The sequence below is a fragment of the Scyliorhinus torazame genome, chromosome 17 (assembly GCF_047496885.1).
Source record: "Scyliorhinus torazame isolate Kashiwa2021f chromosome 17, sScyTor2.1, whole genome shotgun sequence".
In the NCBI taxonomy this organism is placed as follows: Eukaryota; Metazoa; Chordata; class Chondrichthyes; order Carcharhiniformes; family Scyliorhinidae; genus Scyliorhinus; species Scyliorhinus torazame.
The window spans coordinates 125,329,524-125,349,467 of NC_092723.1; the positions used below are offsets into that span (position 1 = coordinate 125,329,524).

General features: G+C 44.0%; 1 protein-coding gene across 2 annotated transcripts in view; it reads left to right on the forward strand.

Annotated features, from left to right (window-relative positions):
* LOC140394126 (lipase maturation factor 1-like) overlaps positions 1 to 19,944 on the forward strand; it is a 579,371-nt gene that overhangs the window by 74,249 nt on the left and 485,178 nt on the right. Inside the window, exon 1 of one of the 2 annotated variants that reach the window (XM_072481001.1) lies at positions 16,041 to 16,184. The exons of the other annotated variant lie outside the window; for it this stretch is intronic. The gene's annotated coding sequence lies outside the window, so the exon portion shown is untranslated. Of the gene's footprint in view, positions 1 to 16,040; positions 16,185 to 19,944 lie in introns of those variants that run through there. 2 annotated transcript variants of the gene reach the window in all.

The following is a 19,944-nucleotide window of genomic DNA, read 5'->3' on the forward strand; positions in this document are numbered from 1 at the left end:
GCCAATATTGTGCTTGTCTTTGTCTTCCCTAATAAACCCCTTTTGGTTTACACCAGTGTTTTTCAAACTTTTTTGCCCGGGACCCATTTTTACCAACTGGCCATCCTTTGGGACTCACACCAGCCCACCTTCGTGGCCCACGCCGGCCCACCTTCGCAGTCCACGCCGGCCCACCTTCGCAGCCCACGCCGGCCCACCTTCACGACCCATCCGGGCCCACCTTCGTGGCCCATGCCAGCCATCCTTCGCAACCCACGCCGACCAAACTTCGTGATCCACGCCATCCAAACTTTGCGATCTACGCCAATCGAACGTAGTCATGACCCACCATTTAGCTTACCTTTAATGTGACAGGTGAGCCTGCCTCGTCCTCACAATCTCACTTGCTTTGTCATTCAATGTTACATTTCTGCTAAGGACTTCAGCTAATGATATAAGGTCTCACTGCGTCCATGGAAAACAAAATCAAAGATTTGTCCTCGAACTCTCCATGTTTCGTCTTCAAATGCCTTTGACGTTTTGAGGGTTTTAATCTTTCATTTGGCAGTACTTCCCTGCATATAATACACATGGGCTTTGTATCCTGATTTGCGGTGACACAATTAATAAACCCATACCTCAAGAAAACCTCTTTATTCTGCTTTGTTCCTGATTTCAGCTCTTAATGGGTTGTTCACCGGCCTGGAGCTCATACGAGCGCTGCTGGCATCTACAAAATGGAGGAATCTCTCTCCTGCCGAGAACATGTGAAATCAGTGTACATGACTTGTGAACATGTGAAATCAGTGTACGTGACTTGTGAACATGTGAAATCAGTGCACATGACCTGCTCCCTGCCGCCACTTCTGGAGAGAACACTCCATCTAACTTGCAAAAGGAATCTGCTTCTGGGTCAGCGCATCGACGTCAGGAGGAGGTGGTCTGCTTCGCTGGTACCTGGCCCAGCACACTGCTGAGGGGGCACGCATGCGCGGGACGGCCAGCATTCTGAAAGCCGGTCGCGGCCTTTGAGCCTTCGTCCCATGATTGGGAACACCACGATCTTGCCCCACGGCCCTCCCGGCACCTGCCCGCATTTACACCAGACGTCACCAGTGTGTATATCTCAAACCACCACAATAACTGCCTGTGACTGAGAGTGTTTGCTGTTGAAGTTTCATCCATTTCAAAATGTAATTTTTGTATTTCGTTTTTTGAATATGCTGTGCGTCATCATTTTAAGGAAATATTTTTTTCTGTATCCAAATTAGATTAAATAATTCAGGTTTTCTGTTCAAATTAACTTGAATTCGGTCAATACATTTGAACTGAAGGCTGTTCCAATATTGAAATAAAAATTCCTCAGTGAAATAATTGGGCGACTAAAGGAATAGCAATGGGGTAGCTATGTGCTTTTGATCGCCAAAGGATGTCAGATTAGTAGCAACACATTTTCATGCCAGTAATTCCTTATCATAACAAGTTCCTCATCTTCACCAAATTGGCGGTTGGGGTTCAGGGAGTGCTCAGTGGAAACCTTTCTATTGCCAGCTGGTGCAAATCTGAGAGAGCTCACCCCATGTTGCTTCAGTGCACTTTCTAGTTGTATCTCAGAGAAGCTCATTGACAAAAGCCCAGAAACAAGTTTCATGGCCGTCTTTGGTAAAGGGGGGTTCAGAGGTGGTTGGTGTGTTGATGTAAGGTGGCACGGTGGCACAATGGTTGGCACTGCTGTCTCACAGCGCCAGGGACCCGGGTTCAATTCTGGCCTTGGGCCACTGTCTGTGTCGAGTTTGTAGGTTCTCCCCGTGTCAGCGTGGGTTTCCTCTGGGTGCTCGGTTTCCTCCCACAGTCTAAAGATGTGCCGGTTAGGTGGATTGACCACGATAAATTTCCCCTTAGTGCAAGGGATGTGTGGGTTAGGTTATGGGGTTAATTGGATAGGGCGGGGTGGACAGGGGAGTGGTCATGGGTTGAGCGCTGATTCAAAGGGCCGGTGCAGACTTGATGGGCCAAATGGCCTCCTTCTACACTGTAGGGATTCTATGATATGCCTGCATGCAGTGTAATGTAAAGGCACTCAGCTGAATAAGGTGTTAACGTGTGACTGGCGAGTGGCACTGCTCATGGTCACATGGTAAGGGACAGTATAGAGAACACTCTGACATGTTGGAGCACCACCATGCGTGAACATGGCTTTCAACTGTATATGGCTAAACCCTACCAATAAAGTTGTTTCTGCTTAAACATCCAAGTCTCAAGATCTCATCAATAAGCCATCCCTACAGCAGAAAGAACCCATATTTAGGGAGGGATAGCTTAAAAGTAAGTAGAAAGGAAGGCAGGCCTCAAAACTATTTGAAATGAACAACTTACTCCATCCCACGTCATGTAACCTGTAAAGCTTTATACCCATGCTAATAAAGCTAGCAGAAGAACTATTTTTACTGGAGCAGTGTAGGCTGTAAAATATACTCTGTGTAATTTTATGTGAGGTGGAAATTTAGAAACATTGAACCACACTTGGCACAATAACACCCAGATTATAATTGCATCAGTTTCTACAGTTGAAATTACAAATTGCAGCTCAGCCTTAAGCATTTAGCATGCGAGATCCATTCCCAAGGTCACTTTTGTCTTTGCATAGTTAGCACAGTCAACATTTTTAAAGATACTTTGTTGACCTGATTTGCCGCATTGCCATTTGAGATGTTCATTGCCTTGAAACTAATTTAAAATGATAACATCTTATTTATCTATGGCTGTGCAATTCCCCAGTGGAGATGAGAAGCCAGGAACAATAAAAAATACATGAATAGTGGAAAAGATACAGAGTTGCTTGTGTCTGTACCTGTGGCTGAAATGCTACCAGCCCTTTAGATATGGGCTGGAAGGTGGTGGGGTCAGTGAAGCCGTGCCGAAAAGCATTGGAAGGGGAGTGCGTGTCCGTGCTGCCACCAGATATGACCAAGGTGAGAAGGGCTGTGGCTCAGCCCCATTAACATTTCACTGCCGTCGGCATAGCCCCTGCTGAGTGGTCAGTCTGCCGATGTCACCGAGGTGACCTCCCAGCAACATCCTGTCCGGGGGGGGCGGGGGGGGGGGGGAGGGTCACTGAAAGGGCAATGGCTGCTCCTGTGGCTCAACACCTCTGCTGGAGGGTTCACCCCTCTAGTTTTTTTTAAAGAAAAATATTTTTATTAAAGGTTTTTAACAACACAATTTTTTCCCCTTACAAACAATAACTCTCCCCCCCCCCCCCCGTATCAAAATAACGCAAAGTCACCCTGAGCAAGATATATACATGGCAAGATGGTATATTTACATAGCTTTATACACTGGCTTTTGGCCGCACGTGCCATTTCTCCCCACCCTCCATGCCATCTCCCGCTCGTCCATCCCCTCGGGTTCACCCCTCTAGTTGCTGTGGCTGCCCGTCTGACCTTGGCATGTAGCTGCTTTTACTGCCGGCTTTTTAAGTGCACCTGAACATGGAGTTGCTGGCTCCTTTTCCTTGCACCCTTAGAAGTGACCACCTCTATTGGTGGCGTTGCTGAGGCTGCCGAGCTGCCAGAATTCTTTGGGCCGGCAGCTTGGAGAAGCAAACCGTGGTCCATAATGGGATGGTGTCACCGGCAGCAGTCTCTCAATTGGCCGATACCTGTAAAATTGTCACCAAATTCCCGTTGCTCAACCTGAGTGCGCTTGGGACCAGTCTTTGGTCCTGACGGCACACCCAAGACATGCTGTTCGAATTCTGGCCCATGTTTCTTCTCTTCAGAATCAGTGTCCCGTGTGGTCTACTCTTAATTCTGAGAGTCTGATAATTCAGTCTGAAAACCCTCACTTTTCTGTGGTGTTTACATTGTCTGGTTCAAATGATTAGGTAATATCCATTTTTAGCACAGTAAATTACTTTGATTTATTAGGAGTAAGGTGTCCTTCCTTTTCTGCATCTGTGTGGTTGATCATTTCACTTTCTCTCTCCGTCTGTTATCCCAAAGCCTTTGTCTAGCAGTGTGTTGAAGAGCTGGTTAGATTTTCCCCCATGAGATTAAATGGTGAGGGAGGGAGGGAGGTAAATTGGGTAGCTTTGCCAGGCTTTGATGGGTTGAATGGCATCCTCCTTTTCTGTACAATTCGGTGAAATGAGTTTGAAAATGATGAGACAGATCAGATTTGAATCTGGACCACCTGCTAATGGAAACTCTGAAGCTGAGCTATTCGTCGTCACTGGACATTCATTTGCTAGACATTAGACGTTAGAAACCCGCAAAGGCAATTCGAAAAATGTTACCCCTTAGAGTACCTAGGGCAGAGCTTGAGCAATGGGAGCACATATTGGGAATTGGTGCATGATGCTGACATCGGTGATTCATGTTTTGGTGGATGAAGAATTGGGCAGGCTTGAATTTGTTGTACTTGCATCCATGTATCATTTCCTGATATGCACTTCTTTTGTGCACAGCTCTGTGCTATGAGGACTAAATTATAACATTTCTCTGGTTGTCAGGTTTATTTATCTATCTGTTATTCTGTATTAGTGTACACTCTCTAGTCCCCTTGGATTTCATCAGTCTCATTGCTGCCATATTAAAATAATTTGAGGTTTTATCCAAACTTAATCACCCAGTAGATTTTATTCCTTTGGTAGTGTTTGTAGCTTTCCATTAACTCCATGAACAGGAAGGCAGGAAATTCCCTTTATATAGCACTTTATGCATCCATACAATATCCCAAAGCCCCCTCCCAGCTACTTTTGAGGTATAGTCAAGGTTTTAATGTAGGGACTGCCCAAACAATAATTCTTGCGAGAAAGATCTGTGTTTAATTTTCTGTTTTTGCAATAAGGTTGCCCTCTTGGTCTGTGGTCAACATCAAGTACAATGAACATTTTGGCTTCCTTTCCAAAATCTGCCAACTCAACCACTACCTCTTCTGAAAAGACACCTAATCTATATTAATAACCACAGTGTGTGCCTCTGCATTCGATTCACTAGTCTCCCAAATCAGCAGTGTATTTCCCTTGAGCATGGAGACACAGAGACTAATGCTTCTCATAGAAGTCTTAAATGTGGTCAAACCAAAGCATTGTAAAGGGCTGATATCATCACTCTGGATATAAGCTTGATGCACACCCTGCACATCCATTGAAACATGCTTGAAAGTACTCAGACCAGATCAATGAGTGGTTAGTTAAAACCCGCAAGATTTTTTTCACATTTAACTTCCTTCCCCCTTCCTCCACAATGTAATCATTCCCAATGCTTCCAGGCCTATTCACATTGGAAGGTATCTACCATTTAACTCTCCAAATAGAGCCCAGATCCCTCAGAGTGCTCCAAAAAAAGTGCTCCACAAGAAAATATTTTCTATTCAGATCCCTATTCTGACATACCGTCACCTAAATTATGAAATGAAGAGTTTTTGGGGGGTCGTGGTGGTTGGCAGGAGAGAAGGAGAAGAGAATGTGTGATTGAATTTTTTATTAACCAGTTAAAATGTTTTGTTCTCTGTATTATTAAGTTAAATCAATACTCTTATGCAAATACATGAAGGAAAACTAATTTGTATTTAAATAAAAGGGGTAATGCTTCAAAGGATCAAATTAAAAAGCAACGCATTGATCTCTGTGGGTAAAGCTGCAACTATTTGAGAGAGTTTTCCAGTTAGAATTTGGTAACTCCTGGAATATTTAACAACTCACCTAGTGCATGGCTGCCATTTATTTTGAGGGCTTACATGATTCACCTAATTTTTGCCATCTTGTTTGCAACTGTTTGAAGCTTTACTAGCTACTGAAACTTAACTTTAGATGACAGTATCTTTTGTCTCTTCTATGAAATTTGTAATACTATGCCAAAATCATGTTGTGAATACATGCAGCTGACAAATATTGTCAAATTAATTGCTACTGAAGAATTATTGTCTAACCAGTTCTGTTTCTCAATCGTAAAGTGACAACTGACAAAATGCTTGATGCTGCATGAATCGAGTATCCATTTTGGTCATTTGCTACCGTTTCTAGAGCACCTATTTTGCTTTGAACATAGAGATGCTTGAAAGTTTCACAACTGATAACACCGGATAATTCCAAAACTGCTCCTATTTTCACTATGTAATTGTTACTCAAATAATGCCAGAGTTTTTGCCCTCGTATTTCTACTTGAACTCCATTTCAAATGTTGCCGCTATTTGTGTGAACATTTGTGTTATATCAGTCTTAAATCTTTTGACTCAGAAGATTGTGGTTTCAAGCAGCACTTCAAAGACTGGGCAAAAAATCGAGGCTAACATACCCGACCTCAATGCCGGATGTGTCCCCCTTTGGAATTTATTTGTGATGTTTCTCGGCTAGTAATCCAGAGGCCCAGGCCAATGCTCTGTGGACACAGGTTCAAATACCACCACGGCAGCTGCTGGAATATAAATTCAATTAATAAATCTAGAATATAAAACTAGCCTCAATAATAATGATCATGACAGCTGTCATTGATTGTTGTCAAGAACTATCTGCTTCACCAATGTCCTGTAGGGAAGGAAGTCTGTCGTGTTTACGCGGTCTGATCTACATCTGACCTTAGGCCCACAGCAATGTGGTTGACTCTTAAGTGCCCTCGAAATGGCCTAGTTAGTCACTCAGTTCAAGGGCAATTAGGGATGGGCAAGATATGCTGTCCTTGTCAGTGACTCCTGTATCCCATGAAAGACTAAAAAAGCTTATATTTACATACCATCTTCAACATAACAAAACATCTCAAGGTGCTTCACTGGAGCATTAATAAACAAAATATGACATTGAGATAAGATGACCGAAAGCTTGGTCAAAGAGGTAGGTTTTAAGGAGAATCTTATGGGAGGAGTGGGGTTAGCATTGCTGCCTCACAGAGCCAGGGACCTGGGTTCAATTCCGACCTCGGGTAACTGTCTGTGTAGAGTTTGCACTTCCTCTCCATGTTTGCGTGGGTTTCCTCCTGGTGCTCCGGTTTCCTCCCACAGTCATAAGATATGCGGGTTAGGTGGGTTTGCGGGAACAGGACGGGGAAGTGGGCCGAGGTAGGGAGCTCTTTCAGAGGATTGGTGCAGACTCGATGGGCCAAATGGCCTCCTTCTGCACTGTAGAGATTCTAGTCTAAAGTGAGTTAGAGATGTGGAGAGGTTTAGGAAGGGTAATCCAGAGTTTAGGGCTGAGGCAACTGTGGTGTTAAACTGGGTCCCAGTCTGCCCCCTTAGGTGGACTTAAATTATGTCATGGCGGTATTCAAGTGGAGTTCTCCCTTGTGTCCAGTTATTTATCCCTCAACCAACATTCGTTTTGAAAAAGGATGATGTCATTGCCTCCCAAATCTGTACTTATCTTTCCCAGAACTCCATGTTTGAATCCCATTGATTCCACCAAATCCCAGAAGCACACATAATACCTAATGGGACTGTGACAAAGGTAAGTTATCCCATCTCATTCTCCTCAACCTGTCTGTGGTCTTTCACATGATCCATCTGGGTTGGAATGCATACACCTGTTTCCATCCGAGCCAGAATATCACCTGCGATTCCTCTTCCCACTTCTGCACTGTCACCCCTGGTGTCCACCAAGAATCTACCCTTTTCCCTCTCCTATTACTAATCACATACTGCCAATCAGTGACATCATCCGGGAGCACAGCTTTAGATTTTGTATGCAATTGTGCTGAAGGTACCCAGCTAGTCCTCACCCTTACCTCTCTTGGATACTCCCTGCCACTGAATTATCAAATTGCTTATCTGGCAACCAGATGAGCTGAAATTCCCTCCAATTAAATATTAGAAAGACCGAAGCTATTGTTTTTGATGTGCACTGTAAAATGTGTTACCTGGCTACCAACTCCATCCCGTTTCCATGCAACAATCTGAGGCTGAACAGGAGACTCTGCCACTTTGGTCTCATATTTGCCCCTAGGATGAGCTTCCAATGTCACATCCCTGCCATCAGTAAAACCGCCGGTTTCCACTTCTGTAACATTGCCTGACTTTGCCCCTGTCACAACTTAACTGCTACTGAAATCCTCATCCATGTTTTTATTACCTCTCGACTTGACTACTCTAACACCGTATTCTTCAAACTTTTTTTCTGGGAACCCATTTTTACCAACCGGCCAACCTTCGGGACCCAACCCGGCCGACCTTCGCGACCCACGCCGGCCGACCTTTGCGACCCACCATTTTCTCTTACCTTGTTTGCTGCTGACAAAAATGGAGGAAATGGTTTTGGGTCCCTTTGGCCCTCGTCACGCTCCTCCAATGGAACCTGTTGGATGAAGGTGAAGCCTTCCGGTGTCGGAAAGCATGGAGTCTCCATCTGTCCAAAGTTCTGCATTTTTTTTCCTGTAAAATGTTATCAAATAACCCCCCCCCCCCCCAAACTTGTTGAAAAAAAATAAAAATAAAATGAACAAAGTAAATGAAAAAAAAAATTAAACGAATAAAATAAATTAATAAAATGAATAAACCCCCCCCCCCCCGAACATGCAAAACAAAAAGCTGCGACTGTTTTAAAAAAAAAAGCGGCCGCACTGCGCATGCATGCCTGATCATCGGCGCGCATGCGCATAGTTTTGCGCATGTGCGCCGATGATCGGGCACGCATGCGCAGTGCGGCCGCTTTTTTTTTCCATGTCGTGGCCATTTTGAAGGCCGCTTGCAGCCGGCGTTATTAACAGGCGGCTGTTGCGCGCAGATTTGTTTGATCGGGAACGCCACGATGGACGGCTCCGCGACCCTCCCGACATCCGCCTGCGACCCACCTGCAGGTTGCGCCTCCGAGTTTGACAATGCCTGCTCTAACACACTCTCAATCAACCTTCCACATTCTAGCCTCTGTAAATTTGGGGCCATCTAAATAGCTGCTGCCTGTGTCCTTACTTTGCAATCAAGTCCCGTTCACCCATGACTCCTGTGCTTGCTGACCTGATTGGCTCCCAGTTAAGTTATGCCTTGTTTTTGAAATTCTCATCCTTGTTTTCAACTCCCTCCATTGCCACATCTCTCCCTGGCTTTGTAATCTCCTTGAGCTCCACAACCCTCAGATGTCTGCACTCCTCCAAATCTGACCTCTGAAGCATCCCGATTTTAATTTGCCGCAGCATTGCTGGCTGTACCGAGAAATGCTACATACAGCCCTCAGCTCCTTCCCTAAACATCTCCCATTCTCTTTCCTCCTTTAAGATGCTCCTTAAAACCTAACTCTTCAATCAAGCGTTTGACCATCTACCCTAATATCTTACTGTGTCCACTTTAAAAGTGACTTCATTGGCTGTAAAACATTTTGGGACAGCTAGAGATGATGCAAAATGCAAGTCTTCTTTTCATTCTTTAACTTTACCACTTGCTGGTTAAAACCTGTTTTCCCTGATGGGATAAAATTTAGTTTCCCTTCACGAGGACGATATTTGGTCATTTTGACTGTCACCCTGGGTGGTAATCTGGCAGAGTGGATCACCCTTCCTGTTGTAGAAACCATCACGGAACCTGCCAGATTTTCATTCCTTTCAAATGAATGCGGATTGAGAATGTTCTGTAGTGAGTGTGGGTAATTCAGTCAGCCTGTTACTGCCTGTGTGCTGAAGAACTTTCCTTTATGTAGCTCTTTTCTTGAACTCAGAACATCCCAAAAGACTTAACAGCTAATAACGTGCATTAGAAGTGGAGGTTAGGTGGGGTTACGGGGATAGGGCGAGGGTGTGGGCTAGGTAGGGTGCTCTTTCAGAGGGTCGGTGCAAATTCAATGGGCCGAATGGCCTCCTTCTGCACTGCACGGATTCTAGCTGTCTTATTGTAGGATATGCAACAGCCAATTTACGCAGCGTGACATGATCAGATAACCTGTTTTAGTGATAGACTATTCTGTCCCTCAAGTCTGCTCTGCCATTCAATAAGAACGTGGTTGATCTGTTGTGTTTCAAGCTCTATATTTCCATCTTCCCCCCATAATCCTTCAGTTCCTTTGCCTAGGACGAATCTATCTACTTCTGATACAAAATATCCAGTGAGCCCACCTCTGCTGCCTTCTGAGGCAGAGAGTTCAAACATCGCATAACCCTCTGTGAGAAAAAGATTCTCCTCATCTCTGACCTAAAAGGCCGACCCCTAATTTTAAAACAGTGCCCCCTAGTTCTTGACTCGCCCACAAAAGGAAATTGCCTTGACACATTCACCTTGACAAGACCATTCAAGGTCTTATATACTTCAATCAAGTCACCCCTCACTCTTCTAATTTCCAGTAAAAACAAGCCCGGCCTGTCCAACCTCTCCTCTTAAGACAACTCACTCATTCCAGGTATCAATTGAGGAATAAATATTGATTAGGTCACCGGAGAACAACTCCCCTGCTAAACATCACTCCCACATGCATTATCAGAGTGCATTGTCATGCTACACGTTTACATATGTCAACATATGAAGACAGTCTGAACTCCAGAATTTAATTCAGCCGTTATCTCACTCCAAAATGATTCCACATTTCCAAGTGGCTTCATCATGGAGTCGTAGTTAATCAAACAGTTGAAGAATTTTGACTTCTAGTCTATAGCCAGTTCACCATTTTACTAAATTAATATGCTATGGTGTCACAAATTGCACAGTTGGACTGCCATCCAGCATCCTTCAGTGTCGTTAATGGAATCTCCTTGTGTAAAGGCAGACGTCCGGAAACAAGACTATTTTGCATCGTATATGGAAACAATGCGGTAAATTGCTTGTCTTATTGCTGACAAGCATAAGTCTGTCAATCATCCATGGGGGCGATTCTCCGAGCCCCGCGCCGGGCTGGAGAATCACCGCAACCGCGTCACGGCGCCCCGACGCCGGTGCGCAATTCTCCAAGGGGCGGAAAATCGGTGCCATTTGCGCCAGCACGTTTGGCGCGGAGCGGGCTGCTGGAATCGGTGGGGCCGCCGATTCTCCGGCCCAGATGGGCCGAGCGGCTGTGCCGATACGACAGTGTCCCGCCGGCACTGTTCACCACTGGTCGCTGCCGGCGGGAACTCTGCTCGACCGGACGAGGGGCGGCCTGTGGTGGCGGGAGGGGGGCTCCTTCACCCGGGGGGGACCTCCGATGGGGTCTGGCCCGTGATCGGGGCCCACCGATCGGCGGGCCAGCCCCCCCCCCCCCCCCCCCCGGCCTACTGTCTGGCGCGGCCGGCCCCTGAACACCGACGTTATGTTGAGCCGGGGCCGGAGCACTAAAGAAGTCTCCCGCGCATGCGCAGGTTGGCATGGCTCAACTGCGCATGTGTGGGTTGGTGCGGCGCCCATTTGGCTCCGTGAAAGGAGGCTGGACGGCGTGAACCCCTACAGCACCGTGCTGGCCCCTCATGGGGGCCAGAATCAGTCGCACCCGGGCCCGGTTCGCGCCGTTGTGAAACGCGACGGCGTTCACGATGGCGCGAACACTTGGGCTCCATATTGGAGAATCGCCCCCCATATCTTTTAAGTAATGAATCAGGTCCTTTTCTGATTACCATGTATATACCACAGACACCACAAATTGGAGGGGGCTAAGGGGCAGGATTCTCCGTTTGGGAGACTAAGTTTTCCTGCCGGAGTAAAATCGCTCCGGGTCTCCGTTCGCGCAAGGAGCAGTGCCCAGGAGCTATTCCCTCTCCCTTGCCATGCACATTTATGCATGGCGGGGAGCTCTGGTACGGGGCGGGGAGCTAATTGCCGCCACCGACTGGGGACCGAAGCATCAGAACGCCGATCCTGGGCTGGAATCTCCACCCCACCGCGCCACATTTCCGTTTCAACCTGCCAGCGGGGTGCTCCGTTACGGCAGCTAGTCAATGGGGTTTCCCATTGTGGGGCATCCCACGCTATCAGGAAACCTCCGGTCTGCAGGAAAAACAGAGCATCCTGCCGGCGAAGAATCCAGCCCCCTGTTTTTAGCCCGACGCTCGATTCTCCACCACATTGGGAACCCCGCTACCGGCAAAGGGCAGCGGAGAATCCTCTCCAAGATGTTTTTTGATTCCCGTTTTTTCATTCTTGCCCTTTGTTTGGTGCAAACCTCTTTTAAAGTGTGTCTGTTTTTTATTTAACATCTATTTTATGTTGTCCAGTCCCGCCAGCCCAATAAATGACTTTGGCCATCTGCCTTCAATGTCTCAGTTATGCCTCAAAACATTTGTTTGTTTTCAAAGTGTCATTAGCTTGTTCGGTTGCTTTTAAGGAAAGGGATGGAAAGTTAATGCTGTGTCTAATGCAACATTGGGAAGTTACTTGAACTTAAAATATAATTTAATTTTTAATCAGCTGAACAGAAATAAAGGATTAAAAACATTTTGTTCAGGCACTCTGATGTGCCCTGAGGTGCTGGTCGTTGGCTCGAGTGAAGCAGTGGATTGGAGCTAGTAATGGTCGTAATGTTGAATAAAACAATGTTATCACTGTTGTTATCAGTTTTGAATGAGTCGTTTTTTTCCCCAAAATCCTGCACATTGAGGTTCTTTGCATGAAGCCAAAGACGATGCATTCTTTGTTCAATCACATGAATAAACTCGACAAAACAGAAGAAAAAAATCATTTTTCCTGTTTATGTGCAGCTGATGTCTTGTTGACTTGTTTTTTGTTGCCGGAAGACTGGTCAACAAATCTTGGAATATCAAATGGTTCTGGAATTTCCTAACATCTGGCGTGTACATGAAATCAAATTGAAGGCTGGTCCAACAAAATTCTGTCAGATAATTTATCATTTGAGAGGCTGAAATGACTTTATGTGCAAAGATTCTGAGAGTGCTTTTTTTTTTTTGCTACGTCTGTAATGACTCGCAAACAAAATTGTGTTTCAGAAATTACACTTTTCAAAAGTGGGCTTTTCCAGGACTTCATTTGCAGGTTGCTATTTTCAGAGAAATACTAACAGCCCCCTATTTCCAATTGGCAGGTCCGAGTCCCCTTAGTTTTTCCAAACCAAGTAAACCTATGACTTTTTTGTCAAAACTCAATTCAATCATAGGTTCTCACTTGGAACATCACATTCATTGGAAAATGTTAACCGATTCTGCTGCTTTGTGTCTGCAACATTGGCTAAATACTTGGTGTTGTCAGTTCTTTTAATTCTTTGGAAAGTTAGGAAACTGGTAAAACGGAATTGTCTGCTCTGACAATTCACTGCGGCACGGTAGCACTGTTGCTTCACAGTTCCAGGGTCCCAGGTTCGATTCCCGGTTTTGGGTCACTGTCTGTACGGAGTCTGCACGTTCTCCCCGTGTCTGCGTGGGTTTCCTCCGGGTGCTCCAGTTTCCTCCCACAAACCCCGAAAGACGTGCTGTTAGGTAATTTGGACATTCTGAATTCTCCCTCAGTGTGCCCGAACAGGCTTCGAAATGTGGCGACTAGGGGCTTTACACAGTGTTAATGTAAGCCTACTTGTGACAATAAAGATTATTATTAGTATGAACGTCTTGTTACTCTTTAACAATTGACCCAGTTTCTGCTTTGAGATCCAGAATATTGTTTGGCAGCATTTTCTATGATTTACAGACGATGAGATTCCTTGGCCTCCCTGCGGTCTGTTTCCCGGCGACGGGATTTTCTGGTGCCACTGCTGTCAATGGGATTTCCCACTGAATCTACCCCACACTGTCAGGAAACCAGTGGCTGGGGTGTGCGTCAGCGGGACCGGAATATCCCGCCATATGAACAGCAGATTTTGCAGTCTGCAGCAAGGAAACAGTCCGTTTGGCCCAGCTGCACACCTTACCCTCTCAGCATATCATAGCATAATTAAACTGAGTGAGGGAACATTATTTATCATTGTTCTGTTAACAGATGGAGCAGGACTGCTTGGTTTCAGTGAAAATATTTTTAGTTAATACCTGGATGGCTGATAGTCATAGAGAATTGAAAAGCCAGTTGATGAGAGGTGGCCTGCTCCTTCCAAGCTATTATTCCCATTTTATACATACTGTTGCCTACTGTGAGGATAAGTTCAGGAATGCTGCTATAAGAAAAATGCTTGAAGCCCTCTCCTCATTGGGGCCAAAACGTTTTATTTAAGCTTTTGTGCGTTTCGGAGGTGAGGGAAGGGTAATTTGTTCAAGACTTGTTTTGTACTTTATGCAAACCCTACAGGATTTCGACAATTGGGTTTCAAAGCCAATTGCACCTGTAATAACTTATTCTTAATTATAACAAGTATGTTTGTCGTAGATGAAACTTAAATCTTGGCACTCCCTCATTAGATTTACTTCTATTTTGAATAAAACAGAATAAGTTTTTTTTTAAGTTAAATGTGTTTGCATTTTATTTAACTGGTTACATGGAAAACAGGATGGCTTTTTATAGAATGGATTCTGTCCAATCTCTCCCCCTCAGTTAAAAGTTGTCTGCAACTTTCAGCTCCAAAGTAGGTAAAAACTCCATAGTCCATGAGCAGATGCATGTGATAGATCTAATTATGTCTGTGTGAAATTGTGCTATATCCTTGAAATCATGCTGCCAGGGTGGAATTGTTTAGCTCTTTAAATAAATGTACTTTATTTGTACGGAAATTGTTTGGAATTGAAGCCTTTTTCAAAGTACCTTTGTAAAGTTTAAATTGGAGATGCAAATTTACTGATTTCTGTTAGTATATTGGATGAGGTGATTCTATAAGATGAACAGTGAATGCCCTTTCTGGTTGTTAAAGATTCATTAGACACTGATGAAAGCCAGCATCGGGTCTTGAAATATCTCTGATACTGTAGTAATCCCATTTCCCTAACTTCCTTTCCCCCACTATTGTTGGCTGTTACTTCAGCTGTCAGGACCCAAATTTCAGGAATGACCTCTTGAAACCTTCCTGCCCCTAAGGCATTCCTATAAAATCCACCTTCTTGACTAAGTTCTCGGTCACCCGTCTAATGCATTTCCTTTGGCTTATTCTTTATTCTTCTTTTATTATTGTCACAAGTAGGCTTACATTAGCACTGCAATGAAGTTACTGTGAAAATCCCCTAGTGTCACATTCTGGCATCTATTCACGTACACAGAGGGAGAATTCAGAATGTCCAATTCATCTAACAGCACGTCTTTCGAGACCTGTGATAGGAAACCGGAGCACCCGGAGGAAACCCACGCAGACACGGGGAGAACGTGTATACTCCGCACAGACAGTGGCCCAAGCCGGAAATCGAACCTGGGAATCTGGCGCTGTGAAGCAACAGTGCTAATCACTGTGCTACCATGCCGCCCATGTCACTTGATGTCACTTCTATCTGATTAGACTCCAGTGAATATTTTATGTAAAGGTGCTGCATAAGATGCAAACTGCTGTTGATTGGTGTTAATTTTTAAATGATATAACTGAGTATTTAATGAAAATAGGTGAAAATTCACGACACAAAACATTCCTCATCATTGAGGGCTTTGCTGCATGTAATTTATTACTTCACCCTCACTCATGGAATAGCTCAGTGTCCCACCATTTCTCATTATGGATTCTCTACATTTTAGTTTATAAAATCTCAATCATTTAAATCCCTCCGTGAGGCTATTTACAAAGTACCTATTTCTTAATACTGCGCAATGAAATAATTTTCACATTATTCCAGTCTTAGCCCTGTGAAATATTGGTAAATATGCCCATCATTAATCTCTGCATTGAAATTTTGGATTATTCTATGTAAAGCTACCTGTATGGTAACGATTGCCGGTTGTGTGTTTAATGTGCAACGTGGGTGCCAGAATTTAAATAAAGTGCATGAAACTGGTGACTTTGTTCTTGTTATCAGAATTCTGGACGTTGGAAATTTGATCTAAAGGTCAGGAAAGCTGGAAATGCAAGACGGACAGCCAATATCTGAAAAACAGATGAACGCTCATGATTTTGGAACATTTAATTATAGCTGTGCTTCCAGAAATTTTAAGTTTAAAAAGATGCTCACGTTGGCCAGTTTCTGAGTTAACAAGCTGTTTGTGACAGTTGAGGCTGCATTTTTGGAAATGGTCTCAAATTGCAAGGCTGATGGCATTTTCTTCTCATTGTTTCCCAGCAGATATGAATAGCAATGCAGACATAGCTGTAGGTCACTTGGCTTTTATTTGCCTCCCGTGCCCTTGCCCTGTCGATACCAGTTTTTGAATTAATTTGGGGTTGAATTGCTCAAAGACCGCTTTGTTCAGCAGACACTTGTGATCTAAGAATCCATGGAGGATCTGACATCTGCATGTAGAAAATCAATAGATTAAGAGTGAGTATAATTATACACTGTTTCCGAAAGATTTCTGCATCCTTTCATACTTAATTGGGCAGAATTTTTCATCATTTGCGACATACTTTCCATTATAGCTTACTAATGCTTTGTAATATGTTTTAGCAAAATGTTTTACATTTTATAATACCCACAGCTTTTAGTTGATTCTGTAGTGATAAGAACCTGTTTTGTACTTAGAAATGTTTATCACAATTCTGAAAATAAATATTAATGAAGTTTCATTTTAGCCAGTAAAGAACTCCACTGAAACATTCTGGTGATTTTATCAAAAGCAATGCAATAAATTTCAAGCCAAAAGCTAAAAGTTCAAAAATAAACATTGCAATTTATTACAAGATGTTTTACCTACATAACCATGGTGAATAAGTCAGCACTTTGTGAAGTCTTAAGGGCATGCTAAGATGTCATATAAATACAAGTTACCCTTTTTTTTGTTACCAGAAGAAAAATCATTGCAGTGACGAATAGTGTAGGGCCTAGGAGTCTGATTTTTAAAAAGGCAACAATACATTTAGGGTCTCAGAGTGCCTAAAACTAACAGACTCTGTGCAAAAGCGCGACCAATTTATAAACATTATCTGAATCTGTAGTGTGGAGGGCGAATGTGAATGTTTTCGAAAACGAGAGAAAAGCCACAAGTAACCTACAAAGAAATACCCGTGATACTACCCTAATTACACATTGAGTTCCCTTCTCCTGTAATTTTCTTCACATTTCTCCAGTGCTTACTGCATCTACTCATAAAAGTAAATAAGTGAGAAAGTTAGGAAATAAGATACACAAAACAAGCGAAAGAGGAAAATAAAGTATCTGGCTGTCCTCGAATTACTGTTGCAGTCAGTGCAAAATAGGACATGGGTTTTTGCCACCACGGGAATTCGGCCATCCCCAGCTGCCTGGGACACTGGCAGGAATGGTTCCCAACAGTCATTCTCATCTGTCCAATTGGCTTTCCAGCTGAGAATGAAATGACTGAGGTTATAAAAGGCAACATGCAAACAGGAAACAATTACGCATCAAAAGAAAGGAATTGGGAGAAGTGAAAGGCAAAAGAATCCATCAAAACAGATAGAGAGAAGAACTGAAATGAAAAGTTGATGACAAACTGTAAGGAAGCAGTCAAAAATGTACTAAGTGAATGCATAAGGGAAATGAAGATTATGCTAAGAGAAAGTACACGGTCAAAACAGAATGAGAAAATAAACAAGTGGATTCTCATAACTTCTCTGTGTTTGTAGAACATATAAACATGATTTAAAGAAACTGCTGAATGCATTGGATACATTAAATTCTAGGGCCCTGACAATATCCTGGCAATAGGGCTGAAGATTTGTGTTCCAGAACTAAACATGTCCATAGTGAAACAGTTCCAGTACAGCTAGAACACTGGCATCTGGCAATTTGGAAAATTATCCACATATGGCCTATCCACAAAAAGCAGGACAAATCTATTCAGGCCAATCATTGTCCGATCAGCAAAGTGATGGATGGTGTCATTGACAGTGGTATCAAACGGCACTTGCCCATAGCAATAATCTCCACACCGATGCTCAGTTTAGGTTATACCAGGGCTGCTCAGTTCTGTACCTTACTACAGACTTGGTCCAAATATCGATCAAAAGGCTGAAATACAGAAGTGAGGTGAGAGTGACTGGCCTGGACATCAGGCTGGTTGTAACAGCAAGGAGCCCTTGCAAAATTGAAGTCAGTGGGAATCGGGGGAAGCTCTCCACTGGATGGCATCATAATGTGCACAAAGGTAGATGGTTGTGGTTGTTGGAGGCCAATCATCTCAGCCCCAGGATATCGCTGCTGGAGTTCCCCATTGTAGTGTCCTCGGCCTAACCAGCTTTAGTTGCTTCATCAATGATCTTTCCTCCATCAGAAGGTCAGAAGTGGGAATATTTACTGATGGTTATGCATCATCAATTATTTGCAACTCCTCAGAAAATGAAGCAGTCTTTGATGATATGAGCAAGGCCCGGACAACATTCAGGCTTGCGCTGATAAGTAGCAAATAATATTTTTGTCATACAAGTGCCAGGCATTGAGAATTCAACAAGAGCGAATCAACCCATCCCCCCTTGACATTCAATAGCATTACCTTTATGAATCCTCTGCCTTCGCTGAGTCAACACCTGGGCATTACTATTGGCCAACAACTTAATTGGCCAGGCCATATGAAGTGTGCCAGAGGCTGGGAGGCTGGGAACATCTGCAGCATGCACTGCAGCAACTCTACCAGGCTCCTTTGGCAGCACCTTCCAAATCCATGATCAATACCACCCAGAAGAATAAGGGTACCAGATGAGTAGGAACATCACCAACTGCAAGTTCCCCTCCAATTCACACACTGGCCTGTCTTGGAAGTATATTGCTGTTTCTTCACTATCCCTGGGACAAAATCCTGAAATTACCCCTTGACAGTGCTGTACCTACACTACTTGGACTGCAGTGATTCAAGGCGATGGCTCACCACCTCGAGCGCAATTAGGAATGGGCACTAATGTTGGTCTAACCAGTGATGTTCAAATTCAATAAACAAATTAAATAAAGATGCATTTCTTAAAAACTACTGTGCATAATTTAATGATACTGTGAGTGCATGTTTTAGACATGGAGAAGATATTTCCATTTAGGGTCCATAATTATAATAGTTACTAACAAATCCAATAACAAATTCAGGAGAAGATTTACCCATGGAGTGGTTAGAATGTGGTACTTGTTACCACACAAAATGTATTTAAGGGGCAGCTGGCTAAGTGCATCAGGGAGCAAAGAATGGAGGGATAATACCGATAGGGTTAATTACAGTGGGAGGAGCTCTTGTGTATCTTGAAAACTGGTACAGACTAATTGACCTGTTTCTTTGTTGACGTTCCACGTAATTATAGGTTTCTATTTCATATTAGCTCATTGTTAGCACATCAATACAATATTGGCAATGTGATTGGGCTCTGCTAACGCTCAGCAGGTGATTAGTTCAACTATTTGCTCACTGTCAAAGATAACACCTGAATGATGTCTGCTATTTGGCCTACTGAGGGTGATCAGCATTCAATGAGGAGTTGGTATTTTCAGGAGAAGGTATGGTGGAAGACGAATGTTGAGGAAGACAGAGATCAGCACCATCACTGGGCAGGCATTTTAAATGTACTACCCATTGTCATGATATTCATATAAACATATCATGGTGCAATCACACACACGCACTGATGGACAGATCAACGGACCAATCAACACACACGCAACATCACAGCCAATCACCAGTGAGAACACACGCACTATAAAACAGGGAACACCACAGTTCCCGCTCATTCCAGCAGGAGATAGCTCAGAGCACAGAGCTCACAGCGTGCCACTCAGACATGCACCATGTGCTGAGTGCCTCTCTAAGATAGTGTTAGGGCTGGGTCCACAGGTTAACGGGTAAAGTACGAACCACAGCCATGAGTTAACAGATGTTGTTATCAAGAGTAATAAAACAGAGTTGTACCATCTACAACCGTGTTGGTTCGTCTGTATAGCGGAACACCCAACACGACATAGTACCAGGGTTGGAACCCAGCAACTGTGAGACCCACCTGCACATTTTCAGAGATCCGCCATCCTGCGCCATGGACACCATCAGCCCGCCGCAGCCGCTCCGAATCGCTGGAAACCTCGGCGTCAGCTGGAAGCTGTTTATACAGCGCTTCCAGCTCTTCCTAGAGGCCTCAGAAAGGGAGAATGCATC